The sequence below is a fragment of the Monodon monoceros genome, unplaced genomic scaffold (assembly GCF_005190385.1).
Source record: "Monodon monoceros isolate NGI ecotype Baffin Bay Population unplaced genomic scaffold, NGI_Narwhal_1 Super_Scaffold_18, whole genome shotgun sequence".
Lineage (NCBI taxonomy): Eukaryota > Metazoa > Chordata > Mammalia > Artiodactyla > Monodontidae > Monodon > Monodon monoceros.
The window spans coordinates 173,074,047-173,099,257 of record NW_021703774.1 but is presented as its reverse complement, the minus strand read 5'-3'; the positions used below and the strand labels follow the sequence as shown (position 1 = coordinate 173,099,257).

The following is a 25,211-nucleotide window of genomic DNA, read 5'->3' as shown; positions in this document are numbered from 1 at the left end:
GAATTAAGGCGGCAAAAGTCACTTGCTTTGAAGATAGGAGAATGTCTTCAGGAGAGTAAAATCTTGTCACATCTTACTTGTTGCCATTGATAACCCACTCTAATACTGTTTGGATGTTTTGAAACTTTCCCCTGTGGACACGGGCCTTTATTCTGTTGGGAACACCACTGTCATGTGGTTGATCATCTGTCCTTCCTGTCAGCATGTGCCTTAACCTTCCCCACCCCCACTTCTAAGCCGGGCTTATGGAGGTTTCTCTTCAATTCTAAATGACTCATTTCATAAGCACATTAAGGAGGAAACTCTGGATTTGCCAATCCTTTTAGCCTTTGGGGCCCAAGATGCATATGGCCAGCTTGTGCCTTGCTGAAGTGAACGACTGACTACCCCCATCCCAGAAGCTCATATTTCACCGTGGCCCTGACTCTCAGGTCCTCTTCCAGTTGTGTGGCTGAAGCAGGGGACAGAAAGGAGGAGGGCTGGTTGCAGGCAGAACCGGAGTTTTGCAGTACACACGGAGAAGCAAATTGGCCGCGACGTTTCAGCCCTGTGAGGTTTATCTAGGACTAGCTGAGACTTCTCAGTCCTGACTCCACCGTGGGAGGAGCTGGTGACCAGTGCTCCCGGGCTCTGCCTTCTTGCAGGCTTTCATCCGAGGACCCTGAGGACCCCAGCATGCTGGGGAAGGGTGGGAGCTTCCATCCTGGCTCCGAGAGTGGCTTTCCTCAGAGACAAAGGCACGCCTCCTAACCTCACCTCTCCAGCTTGCTCTCTGTCGTCTCTCTGAAAAATGGCGCTTAATAGAATCTGCTAATGAACAGAAGAAATAACTAGAAATAGTGGCAGATCATTTGACAGCAAAGTGGTTTATAACTTCTGTTTATCAAACGATGATGATTATCATTATTGTTATTTCTATTGGATTTTTGAAGAATTCAGCCTGGTCTCCAGAGCCCCATTTATAAGACACTTTATTTCTTCCTTTGTACTGTCTAGGAATAACTTTATTCCAGTGAAATCCAGGTCTGTGGTTCCGCACCCCTCCCCAGCCCCTCCCAGCTCCATTTTTCTCCCTTCCTCTCTGCTCAGCTTCCATTTACCTCAGCGGGCTCTGGCTGGTGGGGTATCCCCTGCTGACCAGACCGGCAGAGCTAATACCGGTTGGAGGAACGCTGCAGCGTTTGTTTTTGCAGTTACTGGATTTGGTTTAATGTGCAATTGATTTTTTTAATGTATTTAATCATTTTTTTCTTACCTCATAAGGATTAACCTGCACAAACCTCATTTTATCCTAACTGTGGCTTTGGGAGGAAGGAAGAAGAAAATTGAGTTTCTCTAGCTTATTTTATTCTTTCACTTTTTATTTTCTGAATGGCTTTTCCTGCCAAAGCAGCTCAGTAAAATACGATGTATTTTAGTGGCCATTACTTACTCATTACTAACTGGTCTCTCCTGCTTCCCTTTGTCTGTGAACTAAATACAGGGGGTCTAACGATAATTGGTAGCTCTATCACAGGCTCGCCAATTATAGATCAACAGGGAAAACAGCCCAGTGATGGTTTGTGGTTGGCACTGGCTGCCTACCCAGCAAACTCGAGTTATCATTCTTCATCTGCCCCGGGGCTTGACCAGATTGGTCCTTTCCTAACTTTGTACCTTGGCTTCCCTAATTGCATCACACGGTCTCCCTGATGTACAGATTTCAACTTCATTTTATCCCTACGTGTGGTTTTCACGTCCACCTTGTCCTTTCTTAGTTCCTGCCTCTTTGTCATGTCTACACAGTATTAACGGGGAGAGGTTTTGTTTCTGTTTTCTTTGCGGCTCCCTGGTGCCTAGAATGGTTAGGTGACAGGCTACAGATAAAAGATTCTCTTGAAACCAGCGGTTTTCTGTATAGTTTCGTCTGCCAAGTCCAAGTAAAGGCAAGTCTTTGTGGGTGTCCAGTTCAGCCCCCTTTTTGAGCATTTATCTGATTTGTATTCCAGCTTATCCACTTTGCTCTGGCACAGGACGGGGAAAAGTTACGTCTCACTGTTAGACTGCCAAGCTCTTGTGTAGGGCTGCTAGGTGCTGAAGTGGCAAAGGAGTCCCTGTGCCGTATGGCCACATTTCCAAGCAGAATACATTTTTCGTTTGTTTGTTTCCTGGGTATTTCGCACCTAGGCCCCTTGCTGAACCCTGTATGCAGTGGGCACACATCCTTATCCCTCAGCTCCTAGCAGGAAGTAGGCACTCAGCACATGCTTGTGGCGTGTGTGTGTGTGTGTCTCTGCGTGCGTGCGTGCGTGCATGCCCGCGCGTGCTCACTTATGTAGATGGTGATGGTGAGCCAAGGGGCTGGAGTGCCCAGTTGCTGCCGCTGGGACCTTAGGGTGCAGCATTCCCACTGGTACGCAGATGTTCAGTGTACCTTTGCCACGTAGGCAACGTAAAGCGGGCATTTTATGAAAGGGAGCATCAGAGGAAACATTACGGCTGAGACCTTTATAGCCTTTCCATTATTATGGTTTAAATCTTGACAGTCTTTATTCACAGGGACACTGAGACCAGCAAAGACAGTGCTCACTCCCACCTCCCCGTTCTCTCTCTCCACATCCTGTTCTGTAGCTGTGATAGGCATCGTTAAGTGTGCAGGCAGCAGTGCTGCTTTGTAGTTTGTCTAGAAACAGCCCCTTTTGACTCAGAAGTTGGAAACCAGATGACTCACCATTCTGTTTGTTTTATTGCAACTGTCATTTCATAAAATGCCCTGAAACCTTTAAACTGTAAATGCCAAAGTAAGGTTTTCGTCTTTCTGTTTTTATTTTGTTACCTCTTCTGTTATCTGTGATCTTTTCTTTCATGTCTCTCTTTTCTCCTTCCCGTTCATAATTATTTTCCCTTTCATTTGTCTCTCTTTCTCCCTCTTTCTCCCCTGCACACCCCCCACACTCCGCCCACTGCTTTGATGATCGTGATGGCATCTGTAGTTGAAGTAGAGTCTCTGCTAACATCGTGATGAGTTCTCTCCAGGTTTACTGCCATCGGATTGAGAGTCTACGCCCCCCAGTTTCTGTGTGTGGTTTAGAAATGGAAACATCCACGTACATTGAATTTTATAAAGTACTCACTGGCTTCAGCTCTAGAAGCTAATGCCATGTCAAATCGTAACAGGAACTCACTTTTTGTGATACTGCATTTTGCAAAATCGTGAGTCTCCCCACGTATCCATTTCCTCCCTTGCATGGGTACCAGGATCACAGTGTGACTAAGCTTGCTAGGCTTTCCTAGGACGGCCTGTAGGGTTCCTACACACAATGTTGATTGCCAGGAGAGGGCCTTGATCTTATTAACCTTTTTCTCTCCTAAGATGGCATTTACCTGGAATTCCTGAAGTAAAAGAGAGCATTCTCACAGCTTAGGTGGGGTGTCAGGATCTAAATTTTTAAGGACTTGAGCTCTCAAACTAGGACTTGTCGGATCTTTCTTCCTGCAGTTTCTGACACTGTGGCACTTGACTGAGTCACCTGATTGATGACATGAACATCATTGGGTGTTAAACACCTGGCCAGGGAAACAGGGACCCTCTGTGGGTTTACTCAAAGGATGGCAGACAGATTGTGGAATTTTAATGAAGGTGGGGTGGGTCCCTGATGTTCATCTGCTTTGGAGCATAACCAAATCCCAGCATTAACTTCAGGAGTATTTGTGGGAAACCTGCACTGGTGTCAGTGGTCATATTCCACATTTATCAAATTCATAAATCTTACTGAACTAATTTTAGAAGTAGCTAGTTATAATGAAAAAGAACAATTACTTCAGATGCACAGGAGCCTCTCTTAAATGTTCCTTGTTGTTTTTCTTTTTTTAAAGGCCTTTGGTCTATTTGGGCCTTCAGAGTGAGCCATCCTCTGAATTCTGTTGCAGTAAAACTTCTTTCCTATATGTCTCTAAGGAAGGAGAGTATTTTCTATGCTGTGAATGGGGGAAAATATGATATCATTACAGTATTTAATAAATTTGATGGCTGTGAGTTTTAAACATGAGTTCTGTTAATCTGCGGGGCAGCTTTCAACATAGAATGCTGTGTTTTCACCCACTTGGCTCGATGTCTGTTTCTGACACAACCACTATTCCTGCTGCAGGAAAATAGAAAACCACAGGCTGTTAACTTAATACTCTTCCCTTCTGGGGCTAGGGTGGGAGCAGGGCAGGGGCAAAGCGGGGTTCAAATCAAGATACTCTCACTCCCCACTGGAGAGAGATGTTCCCTCGTTCCAGCTGACAGTTTGAACAAGGATTCTAGAGTTTCTGGCCATATTAATTAAACCTCAATGAGGGGTGCCCTGCACATTTACTCCTTGGGACCAGGAGCAGCCTGCCAAGTGTCTCTCCACAGGCTCCCTCTGGGTTGCCTACCTATGGATGTCTTCTCCCTTCCTGGGCAGGGCCTTTTGGAGGAGCAGAAGGATCGTTTAGTGCTTGTGGCCTGTTCATTCCTTGGCTTCTCTGCTGAGCTATCCAGCAGGGGTGCCAATTCTTCCATTTAGCTGACTATTATATAGCCCTTAAAAGGGAAGGGTTTATTTTAGCTGGCTGCTATATTGATTGCTATAGGGACGTTTCTGTTTCCACTGGCTGCTATATTGACTGGGAAAGGGAAAGCGGCCGTGTTGCCGGGAGCTGTCATACTGACTGTTACAGAAAAGATCTGTATTTAAGCAGTACCAGTGCACTGGGATCTCCCAGGCAAGATATTAATGCTAATTCATCTGCTCACCCCCTGCTGTGAGTGTTATTTGTTTAAATCTGTAGATTCCCACAGCGCGTTTATATCCTCACTAGAGTGAGCTCGGCTCCCTGTAATTATTTAACATTATATGCTGATATAAATTGTAACAGTTAAAGAATGGTAATGAGTAGCCAAAAAAGAAAAGAAGAAGAAAAAGAAAGGAAACAGGAAAAAAAAAAAAAGGAGAAAGTATATTAAAAACCCATATAGCGTATACATATTATAAGTTTGTCGTGTATGTGTGTGTGTGTATATATCTATGTGACATTTGAAATGGCAGAGTCAGATTCTGAAACGGCAGTGAACTACGTCTGGCATCTTTTCTCCCACTCCAAGTTGATTTGTACAGTGTGGCTGAGTCCACGTATTGTGCATCTGTGTGTGTGCATGTACGCACGTTCTCACGTCACCCGCCAGAAAGACTGTACTGACATGTGCTCTGATGTGCTGTTTGTACACACGTGCATGATTACATACTGTGTGTGTGTTCCATGTAGTGGGAAGAAATTTATCCATTAGCAATTCAGCTTCTTGATGAGTAGCTGATACTTCCTTCTAGCTTCCATGTTGGCACAGGAACTCTGGGCCTGAGACCCACCTCGGGGAGAGCCGGGGAAATGCTCAGTTGGGATGAACTTGTAGGCCATTGGGTGTCACTGTCGCTCTATTGTCTATAGTTGAAAGAGGGCTGTTACGCTGGGGAAACTGGATTTCAAAAGAAAGTTGTTTTTCTGCCTAAATGGAGGTGTCCTTTGTTTGAGATGTTTGCATTTTGAGATCCCCCTTTAAAAGTAGTTGTTTTGTTGGCTGTTTTTGCCATGCTAAGCTAGGCATTTTGATTGTTCTTGAAAATTGTGTGCTGACCGTGAGCTCTGTTTGGATATCAGCTGGAGCACACCAGAGGAGGACTTCCGATGAGCAGAAAAGTTCCACCTTAATTGGAAACTCACTTACCAAGGAGAGAGGACCTGGGCAAGAGCTTTAAAAAGGTGGAAGAGAAATCTCCTTGCACGCCCGAAATCCGAAATTCGGCCGCCCTCCCGGCCTCGCGGAGGTGGGAAGAGTGCCGAGCGCTGGTGGCAGAGGAGCAGGCGCGCCTCTCCCGCTGGCGGCTCCCGCAGTGTGGGGCCGTGCCAGGCTTCGCCACAGTTCCTACTGTGTCAGTTTAATAAATGCACTACTTAAAGCATGAAATCACAGAAGAAGAAAGAGAATGCACTTATTCAGACTCTTAATACATTAAAAATAAGGCATTAAAACTCGGACTTTTTTTTTTTTCTTCCAGAATCAATAATGAACAGGAAGGGTTGTAGACATTAACAGTCATGGACATTCAAACTCTTATACATAAATTATCTTAGAAAAATGCACATAAGACTTGAATAATGTAAATACATTAATGCATTTAATAATTTAAACATGAAAGCGCAAGCAGGAATTTGAGGCAGAGGCTGTTCTGAGGTAAGGGATTGGTCCTAGAACCAGTGTGTCCTAGGATCGATGGGTGATTTCCCCTTGAGACATCCTGGAAAGAGAGTGCCTGGCCAGCTGGTGTGAGCTCCCATGCCAAGACTCCCTGGACATTCCTGAACTCAGCTACCTCCCTGCTCCTTATTTTTGCGTATCCTGACCTTCGTCCTCGATTCTGCGTTTTCTCTGGTCCTGTGCTTCCAATTGTTTGTTCGAAAATTAAATGCTTCCACTTCAAAGAACATTGAACTTTGAGAATGTCTTGGTTGGAAAACCAAACCAAATTAAAAAATCCTTCACCCAGCTCTGGCTGCTTGTGGTTTGGAAGCACGGAAGCAGTGGCTCCTACAGTCAGTCGGTCAGTCGTGTTCTCAGGCTGGAGCTCTACTGCAGCACCGAGGGCAGTGGGTCCAGGCTGGGATATGCTGATGGATTTGGAGCCAGATCTGGTGGGAAAGCAGGGATGGTGTGTGGTGTTAGCGTCTGGGGGTTGGCCATCACGATGGCAGGTCGCTGTGCCAGGAAACAAGACAGGCGCACGGAGTTAGACTCAGCCATCAGTGAGCATGCCTTGCTTTAATCTGAGGGTTTAACCATTGGATAGACTGATGTTACTGTTTTTTTTTCCCCTTTCTTCCGAAATTGTATTCACAGCGGCAGAAAGTCACTGGAACGTTGAAGCCCCCTTTCCTGGCAGAATACAGAATGATCAAATTTAGTTTTTGACACCTACACTGTAAAGTCCCCTGGGAAGAACTAAGAAGCTAGGACAGCACAACTCAAATTTTCATTGGTTGACCCCAGTGATGTTCTCCAGTAGCTCCTTAGCCTCGTTTTATAGCCCAAATCACGAATGAGAAACTGGGAAAACCTCAGAAGGTGTGTTACTGGGTACATAGTCTGACAACTTTACCTGTAGAAGAGGTATGTTTATTTGGTCAGTAAAACAACTGTTGCCCCACTGGGTTTGCTGTGGGCCTGAGGGGCCCTTGAGAAACAGTTATCAGATGGTAGTGACTGAACCAAACCTGTTTTTATTATTGCCAAATCCATTGGCATCTTCTACTGGATCTCAAATCTCCTACTGAAACTTTACCTGGGGTCGTCTTGATTTGACCCAGGCCTTGTCTGTTCTGGCATCTGTGGCTTTGTTTGCAACCATTTCCAGTCTTTGTTATAGCCAAAGGCAGCCTCCTTTCCAGCGAACACGGTTACAAGACAGCTTTTACCCACTTTCAGGAGAGTGGCTATAGGCTGTCCTGGCACGTGCAGCAGATACAGACAGCATTAGGCTGTGCTGCGCAGAGCAGCCAGAAGGCAGACCAGTTCTTTAAAAAGTGCTAATCGGGGATTGGCTTAGAAAGGAGTAGTATCAAGAATCAGTGAGGACCACCTGGGAACAGCTGTTGTGGTCAGTATATCGTCCTTGGGATGTGCTCAAATTCTTCTCCAGACCTGTGAACAGTATCCTCAGTATCATGACCCCTTTCCACCTGTTTTGCTTTAAAGAGGCATGGCTTTTCTTACCAGTTTTGTTTCAGCTTTGGGATGCATGTCAATCCCAGGCTTGTTGTGTTCATTTCTTTTCCAGAGTTTTCGAAGCCCAGGCTGCTCCCTCTGTTGCTTGTCCAGCCTTGAACAGTGGCTTCTGCCTGCACCCTCTGCTTTTCATTCCAGCAGAGGGAAGAGAGTAAAATCAGGGGAGCATTTGAACCGGGGAGAATCTCATTCTCTTTGGATTTGGCTGGTCACACCCAGGAAAGCATCATTCTCTTCCCTTAAGTTCCAAGAAATGTCTTATGGCCTTAACTGCATTATGGGCTTGTGCTGGATCGGGTTGTATGGTGGAGGCGGGGTGGGGGCAACTTCGTGCTCCTGTTGGAGGTGCAGTGCTGGCTTATCTGGCAGAGAGAGCAGATAGCACTGATCAGGGGCCAGTTCACCCCTGTGATACATCCCTTATGCAGATTTCCTCGGAAGAGAGAGGAGTCAGGTTCATTAATTAAAGGAGCCTGGCTCGAGCTCCCTGTAATTATAGGTGCTAGAAATCTGAATTTTAAGAGGTCTGTGCAGCTGCATTTTGAAAAATGCAGGGAGGCACCGAGAAGTACAGGCTGTGGGCAAGAATGTGGCTGAACCAGATTTGGGAGGTTTGGGTTTTGGCAGAATTCCCCTTCAAATTCATATTTATTCGTCCTATCTTTCTATCTTTTTTTTTTTTTTTAATGGGAAGCTGAAGCTCTGATTTTTTTTTTTTTTTTAATGAAGGTTACACCCTGTGACAGAGAGGCTGGCATTGTCAGAGTATGGAGGGCAGAAAGGAGTTGCCGTAAACTGGAAGATGCTTAGTTTTTAAGGAAGCAAAGGATATCTTTGGGCTCTAGGGATGCAGTGTTTGAAAAAATTAAATAATTTTTTTTTCTTGAAGTGAGTGAGAGGAACAGGGAGCAGAAGGTTAATTTGGATGCAATCTAGGAAGATAAGTCCCGGGCGCATATGGGACTCCAGAGTCTTGGTACCCACTTCTCTTCCCCAGAACAGTGTCTCTCCTCTGTCATAAATCACTTTTTGATGTGAACCCAGAGGTACGAGCAGACAATTTTAGACCTTTTGGGAAGTCCTGACCTGTCCCTTTTCTTCTTCATTTCCTCAGTTATTGGTAGTGTGACCTTTTGCTCTGGATACTTTCTCTCTCTCCCTCTTCTTTTTTATTTTTCTGTATGATTTATAAGGTCTCCTTTTACTTCCTGTTAAAAACCTTTATTTCAGTCCGTGACTATTTGTATCTCTGTTAATTAACCATGGCTCATTTGGGATGTGGATAGGAGTGGAGAGAGTTGGGATGAGTAGGGATTCCCTCCTTGCCTCCCCGAGGAAGGAAAGAAAAGGCTAGTGGTGAATGGGGGCTCATCAAAGGCCTGTGTGCCTGAACACTCAGGCAGCTGCCACCAGCCTCCTTTCCCCTGATTGGCTTTGTCTCCTTGGAGGTATTGTAAGCATCCTCCCATTTCACAGCTTGGACCCTCTGCCCCTCCTCTGGGGTATACAAGGGGCTGAAAAAAATTTTTTTATACAATATATATATTTTAAAGCATTAAAAAATTATTTATTTATTTTTGGCTGCATTGGGTCTGTGTTGCTGAGCGCAGGCTTTTCTCTAGTTGCGGCGAGCGGGGGCGACTCTACGTTGCGGTGCACGGGCTTCTCATTGCGGTGGCTTCTCTTGTTGCGGAGCACGGGTGCTAGGTGTGCGGGCTTCAGTAGTTGCGGCATACGGGCTCAGTAGTTGTGGCTCACGGGCTCTACAGCGCAGGCTCAGTAGTTGTGGCGCATGGGCTTAGTTGCTCCGCGGCATGTGGGATCTTCCCAGACCAGGCATCGAACCCATGTCCCTTGCATTGGCAGGCGGATTCTTAACCGCTGTGCCACCAGGGAAGTCCCTATATATATTTTAAAGGATACTCCTCTGTACTCTTACATTCTTGTATGTATGTTGGGAAATCTACTAATTGTGAACCCATAAACTGTGGAGAACAAAATCTCAAAGACTGTCATTTGGTGCGTTTACAATATGCAGATTGCAGTTCCAATTAGATTGAAACCTCTATTTAGCAGAGTGGTTTTGTGAAATAAATAACTTTTGAAGAAGGCCTACTATATATAATAAATACATATTTTTCCTTCAGTTGCTGGCATGGAGCTTCCTGCTTTCCAAACACTTGCCCTGAAATGCTGATTCAGAAGCAGGCAGCATCCTTGGGCTCTTTACAGAAGAAATGTTTCTCCTTTGCTTTCCTGGCACAGGGATTTCATCCTTGATTTACAGTGCTCAGCTTGTTAGCGCCAGTGAAGGGGAGCTGGTGTGAAGGTCATCATGTCTGTTTTGTCCTCTCAGAGAGAGAGTGAGGGGGTGTGTGTTTCTCCCTGTGCGCTTGCAGTGGTAGTCGTGGGGTTCAAGTGCCCCCCCCCGCTTCTGTGCGAGGGAGTCAGTCAAAACTCTGGCGTCTCTCTTTTTCCACCCTCTGTACTACCTGTCATTCAGCAGGGGGTGAACGATTTTGAAAGCCTGATTCAGAATTTCAGGAAGACTAGTGGCACACCTAGTAGAGAGCTTTCTCCCTACACCCCTTCTCATAATCTTCCCCTTCTCAGGCCAGCTGTGACAAACTGACAGAAAATTAACAGATCGGGTCCTCCTATTAGGTGAGTCCCTATGCTGGAAGCCGCTCTGGCTTTATGCAGGTCCTTTAGCAGCTCCGTGCATGTGGGTGGTGGTGTTCTAAGCGGTCCTAGCAGAGAGGGCAGTGAGCGCTGGGGGAAAAGCAAACAGAATGCTCTTTGGAAGAGAGAGTGCTTAAAAGGGAGAGAGGGGCAGTAAGATGCCCAGCTTGAAAGCACCTGGTGGAAATACTCGGACTTGCAGGGTTGCGGTCCTGAACACCACCGCCTGTCTCAGGGAGCGGTGAGCTGGGTTATAATAGGATGCCTGATTACAAAGAACATTTTGAAGGCCACTTAGTCCCAGGTCAGGCTGTGCATTAAGCGTGCTAATCCTTTGCCGTAACACTGGACTGGAATTGCAAAACTGGAAGTACGCAGTCTGTTGTGTCTCAGCTTTGGCTTTAAATATTTCTATACGATGCTGCCCTGTGTGGCTTTTTCTCAGCTATCCAACTTCTCTTTCTCCAGTGGAAAGAAAAAATACATCACGAGAATATTTTCGTCTACTCACCAGTGACTTTGAAAACTACTTTTCTACTTCTATTATGTGGTCACTTTTCTCATCTTCATGATTTGAAATATTAACATGTAGATAAATACAGTAACATGTAGGGGCTACACATAGGTTTTGGTCCTAGGGCCTGGCATGTTGGAACAGAAAGAAACACCTAATTGCATCAAAACCACTCTAAGTTCATGTATGTGGAGCCCATCAAGCTGAAAGCATCCAGACAGCATCTGCTGTTATCAAATCACTCATGAGTCCAGCTAATTAAAATAAAGCTTCATTTTTCTGAACCATTGTTTGGCAGGAATTCGAAACGGGTCTAACCCAATTTCTGCGTGTTTATGAGCCTTTATTATATCAGAGGTACTTTTCTGTAAATGTACAGGGCAGCGTTAAATGAATTGATCCACGCAGTATCACTGTAGACGCACTGTGGACTTGCTAATGATTTCCCTTCTAGCTTTCTGGTTTCCAGACATACTCTTTAAAGCTTTATGTTCTCTTTCTCTATCCTCTGCTCTTTGTCCTCCGCTTTTTCTTTTTAATTAACTTAAAAAAAATTTAACCTTCTTTTTTCTCTGAAAACAGGATACACTTTATATTTGTTCCCTAATGAAGTTTTCTTTTCCATTTCTCTTTGTTTTTCTTCCTCTCTTCCTGTTTTTGCTCTTCTTCTAGGGGTTAGGATTTGCCTCTCTTTATTTCTTGCTGCTTTCTATTCCCTTCTTGTCCTCCTTTCTTAAAAAACTTTTTTAAAAATTTGTTTTATTTATTTATCTTTGGCTGTGTTGGGTCTTCATTGCTGCGCACGGGCTTTCTCTAGTTGCAGCGAGCGGGGGCTACTCTTCGTTGCGGTGTGCGGGCTTCTCACTGCTGTGGCTTCTCTTGTTGTGGAGCACGGGCTCTAGGCACGTGGGCTTCAGTAGTTGTGGCATGCAGACTCAGTAGTTGTGTCTCGCAGGATCTAGAGCGCAGGCTCAGTAGTTGTGACACATGGGCTTAGTTGCTCCATGGCATGTATGATCTTCCCGGACCAGGGCTTGAACCCATGTCCCGTGAATTAGCAGGTGGTTCTTAACCACTGGGCCACCAGGGAAGCCCCTTGCCCCTTAATTTTCTCTCTTCTTATCTCTCTTCCCTTTTATGTTTTCTTTAGTGCCTCTCCTCTAACCTTCTCTTTCTCCTTTCTCTCTTCTTTCCACCTCCTCCAATTTTCCCAATAAAAGATTTATACCTTTGTCTCTACATGCAAGTACAGATTAGGGCAGAAAATGGCTGCCTATGGGGGTAAAGAGATCTGGCTGTTGGGAGATGAGGTCAGCCTGTTTTGCTTCTCTGAATTTGCTTGCATACTTTATTTTAGGTTTTAAAAAGATTTTTCAAACCACGTCTACTCTACTTTATAGTCTAAGAATGCTACTTTGAAGATCAAAAGTATTATATAAATGCTAACTAATTATTCCTTGTAACACTTTGGTGAGTCCCTATGCAGTTATAGTTCCATTTTACAGATGAGGAAGCAGAAACAGGAAAGGTAAGCAACTCTGAAAGTTACTGAAGAAGTTAGTGACTGAGTTAGAATTAAGACCAGGTCATCTTTGGCTCTGATTCTTTTTTTAAAAAATATATAAATTTATTTGTTTATTTTTGGCTGTATTGGGTCTTCATTGCTGTGCGTGGGCTTTCTCTAGTTGTGGGGAGCGGGGGCTACTCTTCGTTGCGGTGCGCGGGCTTCTTATTGTGTTGGCTTCTCGTTGCAGAGCACGGGCTCTAGGTGCACAGTCTTCAGTAGTTGTGGCACGCAGGCTTCATAGTTGTGGCACGCAGGCTCAGTAGTTGTGGCTCGGGGGCTCTAGAGCGCAGGCTCAGCAGTTGTGGCGCACAGGCTTAGTTGCTCCGCGGTATGTGGGATCTTCCCAGACCAGGGCTTGAACCCGTCTCCCCTGCATTGGCAGGCGGATTCCTAACCACTGCACCACCAGGGAAGTCCCTGGCTTTGATTCTTGATTACCACCTTCTGGGAGTTTACTTTTCTCTCCATAAGGATCATATATCTTTTTTTTTTTTTTTTTTCTTTGCGGTACGCGGGCCTCTCACTGCTGCAGCCTCTCCCGCTGCGGAGCACAGGCTCCGGACGCGCAGACCCAGCGGCCATGGCTCACGGGCCCAGCCGCTCCACGGCATGTGGGATCCTCCCGGACTGGGGCACGAACCCGCGTCCCCTGCATCGGCAGGCGGACTCTCAACCACTGCGCCACCAGGGAAGCCCAGGATCATATATCTTTAAGATGAGGGTGAGAGAATACGAGCCCCGCTGCCCTTCTCTTCATGTACTTTTAGCCTTCTTAAGTTTCATTTGTAGTCTTTAGATGTTAAATGAATTTCTAGGTAATTCCTGGGAAAGAAGGATGCCAAACCACTTACGGGCTGGTAAAAACTCTGTCCATTATAGTCTCAAAGCAGAGCGCTCACTTTCTCTTTCCAGCGGCTTCCAGTAAGTGGGCCCACGTCACACACGCTGGCCCTGGTGATCATAGCATTGTAGGAAGCACTGCCATATTTGATTGAATTTAGCCATTCTGGAATGACGTGTGTATGAAGTCGTCTCTTGCATTACTGTGGACTTTATTATTGCTAATGCATTCTGACATTACAGGTGTAGCCTTGGCTCTCCCAGAAAGGGCAAGGCTGCTCTTACCAAGCTTAAGAGCATGAAACTGTTATACAGTGAAACCGGGTGTTCACATTTAGTTAATAAGCAGAGTAAGGGAAATGCTTTTATAGAAAAGATAGCCAAGTGACAGAGGCCTATCCTCATTCCTTACCCAGCATTATTTCAAAAAGTGGATCAGTTAGTAGTATTCTCCTGCAGAAAACTAGAGTCAATGGATAGAAGGTTCAGGAAAGCAGATTTCAACTCAGTTTAAAGAAGGACTCCTGAAAATGAATTGATAATCTTTTAAGAGAGTGAGTTCTCTGTTCATTATAAGCATTTGAGTGGAGGCTCACTGATCATTTGTCAAGGTTGTTGAGGAGGGGAGTCCTAGGTCATGTCCTAGGCCGGACATGTCCTAGGCCGGATGGCTTTCCTTGTTCTAGATTGTAACTGCAAAAGCAGCATTTTTGCTTGTTCTTCTTGGTTTTTTAAGTGCCTGGTGTGCTGTGTGGACCCAGTGAATGCTTAGTAACTATTCATCATTTAATCTTTGGCTTCCTGCTTCTTAACTAACTTGAATAAAAACTGTTTTTGTTCAGGTCAGGGAAGCCACCATCTCTGCCACCCTCCTGCAATAAGTCATTCTGGATAGCCACATTTTCCCGATGGCCATCGAGATCCATATGAAAACAAAACAAAACACGTTAAAACTTTTGGCTGGGAATTACATAAAATGGGTTATATGCTTTCTCGCTTTATTAGGCAGAGTAGACTATAATTTAATCCTGATGACTCAGTATCATCATTTTAGATGTACATGTTTATATTGTGTTGGAAGTGTAGATTCTGTTTTCAAAACCTGTTGAAATATAGATCTGTTGTATATTTGCCCCTCCTCTGAATGACTCCATCTGTGCCGAATGACCCTGGACTGATAAACTTTTTGAGTTTTCTGTTTGCTTTTCATAGATGATTCTCTCCTGACATTTGTTGCTAGGCTTTTTTCACTATCTGGTCTTTGGTCTGTGAGTATCTCTTGCTAGCTGGCTCAATTCTCCTTTTTCATTTGCAGTTTTTAATCTTCTGTGATTTGGACACCATTTAACTAAGCTTGTATACGAAATAAATAATAAGTAGTGTGAATAAATCTTTGCTATGTGTAATACATGTGGAATTTGTCATTTCTTTTTTGACAACAGCGATTTCTTCTCTCTTTCCCTCTCTCCTTCTCCTTCTTTGTTGGTTTTCTCCTTTTTTTGATTGGGTGAGATTGGAGAGCCGAGCTCCCGAATGGTTGGTTCTGGTCCTTGACCCTTGCCCATTTCCCTGGCCTAGGTATCATAGGCTGCCTGCTGGAGTCAACTGGAAATTATAAAATGATGCAGCTTGGAGGGTCCAGAAGGCCATCTATTTAAGCCCTTATCTTACAGAAATGAAGGACGCTGAGGCACAGAGTCGGGGCGTGAGGGGCCGGGTTTGAGGACATAGCGTTAGGGTTGGACTCGGTGTGCAGGTTTCTTGAGACCCGGCCTGCTTTCTGCCCTGCCACTCTGCCACATTCTGTTCCCTGCCAACTTTGAACATTTGTTTGGCTGCACCGGGTCTTAGTTGCAGCACGCAGGGTCTTTAGTTGTGGCATGCGAACTCTTAGTTGCGGCATGCACGTGGGATATAGTTCCCCGACCAGGGATCAAACCCAGGCCCCCTGCATTGGGAGTTTGGAGTCTTAACCACTGGACCACCAGGGAAGTCCCTGTTTCCTACAAACTTTGAGCAAAATGTGTGTGAATGAGCAAATAGAGCGTTTGTGTGAGGTAAAATCATGGAGGAAAATTCTCTGCTGGCTGTGGGCAGGTTTAGGATTAAAGTACATAAACCAGGGCTTCACTGGTGGCACAGTGGTTAAGAATCCGCCTGCCAATGCAGGGGACACGGGTTCGAGCCCTGGTGTGGCAAGATCCCACATGCCGTGGAGCAACTAAGCCTGTGCGCCACAACTACTGAGCCTGCACTCTAGAGCCCGCGAGCCACAACTACTGAGCCCACACACCACAACTAGTGAAGCCCGCGTGCCTAAAGCCCGTGCTCTGCAATGAGAAGCCCACACACCGCAACTAAGAGTAGCCCCTGCTTGCCGCAATTAGAGAAGGTCCGCGCGCAGCAACGAAGACCCAACGCGGCCAAAAATAAATAAAATAAATAAATTTATTTTTTTTTAAAGTATATAAACCAAAAAAGGCTTCTGTTTGTTGCAGTGTTTGGCTGTGTTTGCACTCAAAGCTGATATTGATATTGTAGGAGAAGCTTTAATCCTTTCATTCAAATTTACAAGAAATGCTGTTTCCTTTTAGTTTAAAAAAAAAAGTCCAAGAGAGCATTTGATTTGAGGAACCGAAAGTCTAGAAAATGTATCCGGGAGTCCTCGTCAATTTGGGGCATAATGAAATATAAAAAATACTCAATAAAAGCTCCTTATTACTTTAACTGTTTAAATGTGGAGTTTTTAGCCATCAGGTTAATGTTTTGGTATCATTTTTTTTATTTGATTGTGAGCACTTTTCCAGGTAGCTCTGCCACTAGAGCGCTAATCAGATTCCCACAGATGAATGGTGCTAGCTGCAGCCTGACATCACCGCATTTTTGCTTCGACATTATTTTATTTGGTTTTCCTGTAAAAGTTAATAACTCTGTGTCCATGTGTTTCAACAGGCAAGAAGAGAGAGAGAAAGGACAGTGAACAGAAAACCATGAGTGATGTCTCAGGAAGCTTTTGGCAAATTGAGGAGATGTAGGGATTTTTGTGATCTCAAAGTCTTTCACCCTAGCACAATTGGGGTGTGGAGAATCAAGAAGATTGCACAGCAAGATGGTGATTCTTAATCCTTCTGATAACAAAAAGTGAACCTCTGTCTGTTTCCCAGACAGAGCTGGAAGGAATTAGAAATGAGTTCCCATTGATTTAGAGGAGGAAGAGGGTGCTCAGTAGGACGGATTTGCTTAATGGTGAAAACTGTTTAAGTTTTGCGTTAATTGTAAGTAAAATACATGCTCATTTTAGGTGACCAGGATTGCTAGGAACATCAGATGGAGGGCAGAAAGACCTTCCTTTCTATCTTCCTGTTAGAGGTAGGAGACCTGTACTGAGAGCCTCATGGCCAAGATGGCAGTGGTGTCTAATAGGCCTTTGTTGAATCGTTTATTTTTAAAAGTGTATTTGTTTATTGGAAGCTGTGGTTGTTGATAATAGGAATGTTTATGGTGTTTAGTTAAAGGTTACTGAATGGTTCAAAGCCATGATGATTACCATTTAATTCTTTCTGTGTGCAGCGGATTTTTTTGCTGAGCTAAAAATTTCTAAATTGGGGTTTATCAGAGGAGGCGACTGGACTGATATCTCTTGATTTAGATTCTCTTCCAAATTTACATCTTGGTGCTAAAGACACTCTGTGGGTACAGATCTGACAATGGGTACAAGAATCAGTTCCACAGTCCTTATCTCAGTGCCTCCGAAAGATGTGTAAAAAGCGATGACTCATTCATCATCCGTGTCAGAGGCATGGCTTGTCTTGCTTCTCTGTGCTGCACTCGTGTGGGTGAGTTACTCCTGAAGTCGGCGAGAGAGGCCTGACCCATGTTACGTACCCTTTTTTAGACAGTTGAACTGGCCACCAGCTTACTTCAAACGGATGTGACCCCACTTGCTGCCAGAGCTGGTTCCCCTGATCTTACTATCTTGGCAGAGGGTCTGTTCCTGTGCACTCCCAGGGGCCAGTGTGCTTGGTGAAGAGGACGACTTTCCCCTGAGAGGAGCTGATTTCATTTGACTGTTTGAATAGAAACAGTTTCTAGGGCCTCCCTGGTGGCGCAGCGGTTGGGAGTCCGCCTCCCGATGCAGGGGACACGGGTTCGTGCCCTGGTCCGGGAAGATCCCACATGCCGCGGAGCGGCTGGGCCCGTGAGCCATGGCCGCTGGGCCTGCGCGTCCGGAGCCTGCGCTCCACAACGGGAGAGGCCGCGACAGTGAGAGGCCTGTGTACCACAAAAATAAATAAATAAAATAAAATAAACAGTTTCTAATTCCTGTCATCTTACTGTAAATTTGAAGATTTTTGAGTGCCAGCTTTCTCTCTATTCTGAATCATGCTTTTGGAACTCGTACTTCTAGTTTTTCCCTCAGGCCATAGAAGAATCTTAGATAATAGCAGGAACCAGGACTTGGTGGTCTTCTCTTAGTAGCAGATCTTAATTGTTCGCTTTTTTTCTGCTTTCTAGAGATCTGAAGACGATTTAAAGGCTACCCACATTTGTCACTTCCAAGTTTTTCCTTGCTATCTTTTTGGATTCGAGCTGTTTCTGAGCTGTGACTACTACTTTTTTGGTATTCAAATCTATTTTTTTAACATTTAGTCTTTCTCCAACTTTCTTGTAGGATGTCTGGTAGGAGTGTCATTTAGCGACTCCTCAAAGTTTTAGGTTTTTGCTCTATGTGGGGTGATGCTAGACAGAATTCCCTGATCCAGAGCTTATCTTCCTTGGAATCCAGGAGCCCATCTTGTTGCCCTCAGAGCAGAAGGTGCTCAAGCCACTGTGAAGGGACCCCGCCCTGCACCACCTGGTGGTCATCTATTCAGCGTCTAACCCCCAGTGATAACTTGACACGTGAAGGTGTCACTGTCCATCTTCGTCCCCTTCCTAATCATCCCACATCTCAATAGTGCATATGCTTAGAGAGAGCTTTACCAATCTCTGTCTGGCCTGGCTTCAGAAGAAGTGGGAACTGAAGCTTCGTCTGCTGAGCGTGCGAAGGTGCTGGAGTTTGGGAGAAGTAACCTTTGGAAAGCATCAAATTCAACTTGTGGTGGAGAGAAAGGGACTAGGAAGTAGAGGCAGTGGTATCATTAGGAAGGTCCTGGGCACTGTCTGCTACATATTTTTAGTGTTGGAGTCACCAGCCACCGCCACTGAGTGAGCTCACAGTTCTCCTAGGGAGCATCTTGGACACTGAGTCATTACATTCCTTTGGAGTGATTCAGCTCAACAGCTTGACACCTTCATTAATTTTACAACATGAAGCCTGGGTGCTCTCTGCTTCCTCTTTAACAGTACAGGGGAATTAGAAGAATATGGAAAATACAAAAGCAAGGGAAACTGGAAAAAGGAGCAGTCAACGCGCTGTTGAAAGGCACTGTGTTAGGAAATCGAACTCCTTGCCTTTTTTTGGTATCTCCTGGGACCGAGCACCCAACTCTTGCCACACACTGCTGGCACACGTAAACCTTTTTCTTTTTGTTCCTGGCACGCCCGCCACCCTCCAACTTGCAGCCAGCTCGTTTGCCTTCTCTGCCGAGGTCACTGCTACCGTGATCCGTGTATAATGGCATTTTCCTCCTCTTTTCAGTGTGGAGGCTATTACGGTTTCTTCTCTAAACAGGACTTCAAACAATTTGCTGCCAGTTGGATTTCAAAGCTAAGGAAAAGGCAAATGTCATCCTTTTTTTCTCTCCTCTTTGGGTAACTGCTTTGTTGGTTGCATCAAAAATTAGAGGGGCTGCTATCTAAATTCAGGTGGGGATGCATGGGGACAGGCATTTAAATTTGCTTTTCTTTCTCCCTGAAGGAGAAAATCCTTTTCCTTCTCAACCTTTCCTAAAAAGGAACTTTGATCTTCTCAACCCAGAAACAAGGGTTTTTATTTCCTCTATAGCAAGCATGTGCACTACAGCGCTTTCCATGGTGTAGTTGCGGTTGCCCTCTGCATCAGCAGCTCTGCTTGTCAGGCTTTGCTACTCAAGCACCAGCTCCTTTGGGCTGCAAGTTGGCACCCAACGTACTCTCCAAAGTCACCCTTGTGTCCCTAAAATCACTGTCACTTGATATTAAATAGTGCCTGTTGGCTTAAGATGCTTTTTATTTCCACATACATTTCTGGAAGAACTAGTTTAATAAGGTAACAAAACAATGACATTCTGACAAGTAGTTCATGCAATGTTTTTAACTAGGGCCAAGAAGAAAAATTTACACGCAGAGATAGTTCACTTGGCAGGGTAGTTTTTGTGCATATGACGTTGCCACTCTTCATAAAGGCTTTTACTGCGTATATCAATGTGTTTTAAGAGAGACTGGGGTCAATAATGCATACTGTGGAATTCATGCAGATTTACACAATAGACCTTAACAAATATTGTGTTCTATCATGTCAACTCCGTGCACTTCTACCAGAGGTATTTTATTTCTTTAATGTGAAAAACAAAAGGACAGAGGAAAGTAAAACAAAGGAAAGTAGGGCCCACAGCTTAATTAGTATAGGGTTGTAACCCAAATCAACAATGGGAAGGATACAATGACAAAACCCAGGAAATTCCAAGTTGAAAGAGAGGCTCTTTCCGTTAACTCCTTGAGCGCCAGGGCTCTCGCTAGCTCACTGCTCACCCAGGTGCAGGAGGCTGGCTCAAGTACAATTCACTGTCTTTATTTTTGAACTTCCTGGATTTTGTTGACTTTCCCCTGTCCTTTTCCCCCTCTGATGTAAATGAAACATACCTTTGTGTGTGTGTGTGTGTGTGTGTGTGTGTGTGTGTGTGTTAATTGTAGATAAACGGGCGAAAAGTACCTCTTGATTTTGTAACCCTCAGAGAAGGAGAAAGAGGGAGGAAAAATCCCTGTCACTGTCATCTGTTCATTTTTAATGAGCAATTTAAAAAAATTGAAAATAAAAGAGGAAAATGAATAGGTGTTGAACCAGCCCGTGATATGTAAATGCCAACTAGTAATTACCTAAAACCTCAATTTTCATTCTGTTTCATCTTGCAAAACATTTCATTTTCCCCGAGTGAAAACACTTCGTTCGGGCTCGCGTGACGGCTAGGGGGCACTTTGGTTCTGCGCTGCGGCCGCCTCGGCACGGCCGGCTCAAGGTTATTCCCCTCTTGCCATTCCAGTGGCTGTGCTCCGAGCGGGCGTGGTGCCCTCCCCCCACTCCCACGAGTCTGGTTTCGGGGAGCCTTGTTCCTCCTTGTCCTTGCAGAGGATCGTATTGAATTTTGGCTGATCGAGCCTTCCTCTGCATATTAACTTTCCCCTCTTACCTGCCTGCTAGACCCTCGGCTTCCCAGAGTTGCATTTCACACTGTGAGAGCAGCTTTCTGCCAGACTCCCTTTCTCCCTTGGAGATTTCAAATGCAGCAGTCTCTATATTCTGTTTATTGCTTCCTCTCCTTCTCCCCCCCCCCTCTTTTTTTTTTTCTTTTCATTTTGGCGGCTGGGGGCAGCTCTCCTGCCACGCTTAGAAAGATGATTCTGACATTTCTTTGGCATACTCATAGGTTTTCTCTTATTCTGCTTTAGGATCTGACACCTTTTGGATGTATTCGTGCAGCATCTTGGAATGTGGCTTGGGAATGTCCCTGCCTCAGGGTGGTTGCCCTCCCCAGCCTGTTCCCTACCTAGGAAGAGGGCAGGTAGAAATGAGAAACAACGGTGAGCCTGGCTGGGTCTGTCAGCCGCAGATAAGAAAGAATTCTGGATGCAGAAAACCAGAATTATGTTGTCCTAGAACCCTGGAACCAAGAGTGCTTTGCCTGGAGTCTCAAGGAACACAACCTCTTTAGTGAGATATATAGCTTCATAATTAGCCCGTTGCATTTTTTCACGAGTGCTAGCATCAGCGTTCTACGATGTGTTTCTCTGATTAACAGCTGCTTTGCAACTATTTCCTTGTGCCACTGATGACCATATTTGTCAGGGAACTCCTGACAGAGTACTGATTTCTTACTAAAACGCAGCATTTCCTGTTTGAAGAGGCTTCTCTCATTCTAGGCACTGCCTGGCTTTTATAGTCAGTCCTTGTTAAACCTTGAGTTGGCTTTGGTCTAATGCTTGTTAACAGGATTCTGGGTATCTATCTACTTCAGAGTACGAGCGTAGGAACCTTTCACGGGCAATTTAATCTTCTCAGATGTGCACGTGTGGCGCTGCAGTGTTGGAATGGGGTTTTGGACCTGCGTGTTGGTCATTTTCTTTTGCCCTCTAGTTGTGATCTGTCTGGGTTAAAAAGGGCTTGGCTTTGGTTGTTAGTGTCATTAATTTTTGAATATTTTTAGTATTTTAAAATGGCTAACGAATGCTCACATTTCTAGGAGATAGATGTGTATGTAGCACACAGGAGTGCCGGAACTGGTGACATTCCAAATGTGTGTCGCTGGAGACAATGCATCAGTTTTACGTGTCAGGTGCAAAGTGCCAAGGCTCCCTCCAACCCCAGGTTCGTTATTAGGCAAGCTCTGTTCTCCCGTCCCCCTTGTGCAGAAAATATAGTGTGCATTCTGGAGATTAGAGTGTGCAGGTCTTTTGTAGGAGAGTGGAAAACACCTAGGAAGCATCTCTTGAGCGAGGACTTTCAGGAACCTCGCTTCTTCTCACCAGGGATTACTTACCCTACACAACGCATTTAACAGCACATAGTTCATCGTAGATAGCCCCTGAGTATCCTGTATTCCATTGATTTATACAGTTACAAATCCGGGTCTCTCAAACACAGATCTCTCTCAATTGGCCAATCATCTTGGATCCAAAGGTGTTTTTCAACCTGAAGTCCCCTCCTTTTTTCTTGGGTTACTGGAAGTCACTCCAGTGTAACCACTGTAAAGGCAAGGATTTACTCCTCTTTGCACCTTGATTTATCTCTAGCTTTAAGTGATGAACGGTGAAAATTAGCAAATTTCCCTAAAATTGAGGAGTTGATGGTGACAGGGTTGTTTTATTTTGCTTTTTGAGGGAGGAAGGCAGAACAGAGGGTCACAGGAATAGGGGTGATGAGAAACTTTGCTTCTGTTTTCTTCTGAGTTCATCTTATTTATTTATTTTGGCGGTACGTGGGCCTCTCACTGCTGTGGCCTCTCCTGTTGCGGAGCACAGGCTCCGGACTCGCAGGCTCAGCGGCCATGGCTCATGGGCCCAGCCACTCCGCGGCATGTGGGATCTTCCCGGACCGGGGCACGAACCCGTGTCCCCTGCATCGGCAGGCGGACTCTCAACCACTGCGCCACCAGGGAAGCCCCGTCATCTTTATTTTTATGAAACCAGCTACTGGTAATTCACCGTGCACTCATTAAGAACTCTCTTAGTGCAAGAGAAGGGGAAAGGAAGGCCAATTCCATATTTATCACGGACTCAACAGCAAGTGGCTTCAACAACGGCATCAGGTGCTTTGCACCAGAGTTTTCCCTGGCTTGCTGCACTCCCACAATGTGTGCAATAAAGTTCCCGCTTCTGTTTTACACCTTTGACATTGAGGCGGAAGATTTGGCCTGAATTTGTGTAATTTAGTTGGGCACAAATATAAGCCATGACTAGTCACATTCATCTCCTAATTAGAAAATCAAACGATAGTACAGGGCAGGCAGCAGGCACCCCATCATTTCACCCAACAAAAGCGTGTTGTGTGTGTTGGACCTCTGCAGAGGGAAGAGTCAGTTGAATCGCTTCATGAAGTTAATGAAAAGTGTCCAACAATAGTCGAGTGAAAGATGCAAACCGAGGGCACTGTCAGTTATCTAGAGTGTTCAAATTGTTGCAGTATGGGGAAAGGTTTTGGGAAATCTTTTACCGTCTGTGTGCGAGTCATAGGGCTTGTAAGATTCTACGTTGGACGGTCCCTTTTCCGCCCTATTGAAGTGCCAGGTCCTTACAAGGAGAGAGGAGAAGAGTAAAGAGTAGCAGAAGAAATAATTAGCGGAAGGAGAGGGGTTTTCGTATCTGGACATCTTTCTTATGAAGCACATTATGTTGAGGCTGTTGGTTTGGATGCTTCATATTTTTACATCTGGCATAGTGATATTGGTGCTGTTAAATATGTGATTCGCCTGTCGCCTGCTTTTTCTGACAAAGATCAAGAGGAATGTAAACAAGCCCCAAATATACTTTATGTAGGTGTTCGACAGTATTATTTTATATGGCTTGAAATTAGTGAATGGAAACTTTAAAATAAATTGTTCATATTTTTGCAAGTTTGAAGTGTGCTGGGACTTTTTCAGATTCCCGTTAAAATAAACACGTCAATTTCACCTCCCTTTCAAATTCATTTATATTGCTTTTTTAAAAGGTGTTTTCTACTTTACCTGATGTTTAAATTGGATTCGCTCGTTTATGCTGTTCTTTGCTCTATCCCCCACGTTTTTCTTAAATGAATTACTAATGACAGAGCACTCCATCATTCCCTCTCTACAGCCACTTTAAGGAAAGCATGGTGATCTAAACCTTTTAACCTATTAAACATGATTTTTCCCAATTGAATCAGACCCACCACAGGTGTAATAACTAATCATTTAAACTACACCTGCTATTATGTATTTTTAAGCCATTATGCGTGTTGGATAGATGATAATTCACGTTTATTGCATTGTCCGATGGATCCGTTTTGCCTACACTAGGCTGATTAATGTATTTAAAGAAATAAGAGATGCAATTTTTTAAAAAAATTGATGGAATGCGCCAAGCACTGCATTGAGTGCACCATTAAACCCATCAGAACTTTGCTCTCTGACCAGAAATGCATATACCAAGGACTGTATTAAAAAAGCAAGGTGAAACCTGTGCATTTTAGTGGTGGGATTCTGTTATCTTTATCTGTCATGGAAAATTTTGGAAGGAGGAAGGAAAGGTTTACACTTCTACTGGTGAATGTCAGGAGCTGTGCTGTCAGCATCTCTAGCTTAGCACCTGCTTGTCCACAGTTCCTCTGACACCTGGGACACGTACCAGGGCGTGTGGAGCCTGCCACATGATACAAATGCCGTCATCGTCTTGTGCATTGAAGGTGTACTTTTTCTCCAGGTGAAGAACAATTAACCCCGAGGCATCTGAGCTGTGCAGATTGGCCTTGACCCCGCGGGGCCTGGGGTGGTGTAACTGTGACTAGGCCTCTCCTCCTCTTGTTTTTCTCCTTCACCACTTCCCCTTCGCTCTTATCCCCTTTCCGTTTTCTTCCGCCTTCCTTTCTGTTCCATCTCCTCTGCTCGTCCATCTGCCTTCTTCTTCTTCTCCTCTCCCGTTCCCTCCTTCGCCCCACTCCCTTTCCTTTTTCTCTCTTCTGTCTTTCCCCGTTGCCATCTCTTCGTTAGAACGCATCCGTTTTGTTGATGTTTGTCAGATTTTTCTTGATTTCGGTGCAACCTGAGGAGATCTGGTCGAGGGGCTTGGGGGTGCGTATATAGTTTTGGGGTTCTAAAATCTTGAACATCGATTTTTCTCTAGTCCAGAACTGGTTGGTTGTCACTGCAGTTCATGATGGTGGGTAATACACTCGCAGTGTTGGACAGATGCTAACCAGTCTCAAGGAGCACTCGTGTGTCTTATCACTGACAGGCCCAAATCTGCCAGTCTGGGTACCTGAGTCCGTCCTTGAGGGAGAGGGTCTGAGGCAAGCCTCCCATGGAGGGATCCCAGGGAAAGTATATAAGAGAATTGCCCCGAAGTTCTTTCTTTCTGATTTATCCTATCTTTTGTTACCAGAGAGGTCTGTCTGGTCTCAAGATTAAATTCATATAAAATATGAAGAGGAGATTTGTAACTTGTGTTCCATTTAT

General features: G+C 44.9%; 1 protein-coding gene across 1 annotated transcript in view; it reads left to right on the top strand.

Moving 5' to 3' along the window:
* The window catches only part of PEX14 (peroxisomal biogenesis factor 14), a 138,086-nt gene that overhangs the window by 25,160 nt on the left and 87,715 nt on the right, over nt 1-25,211 (top strand). The window lies entirely within an intron of this gene.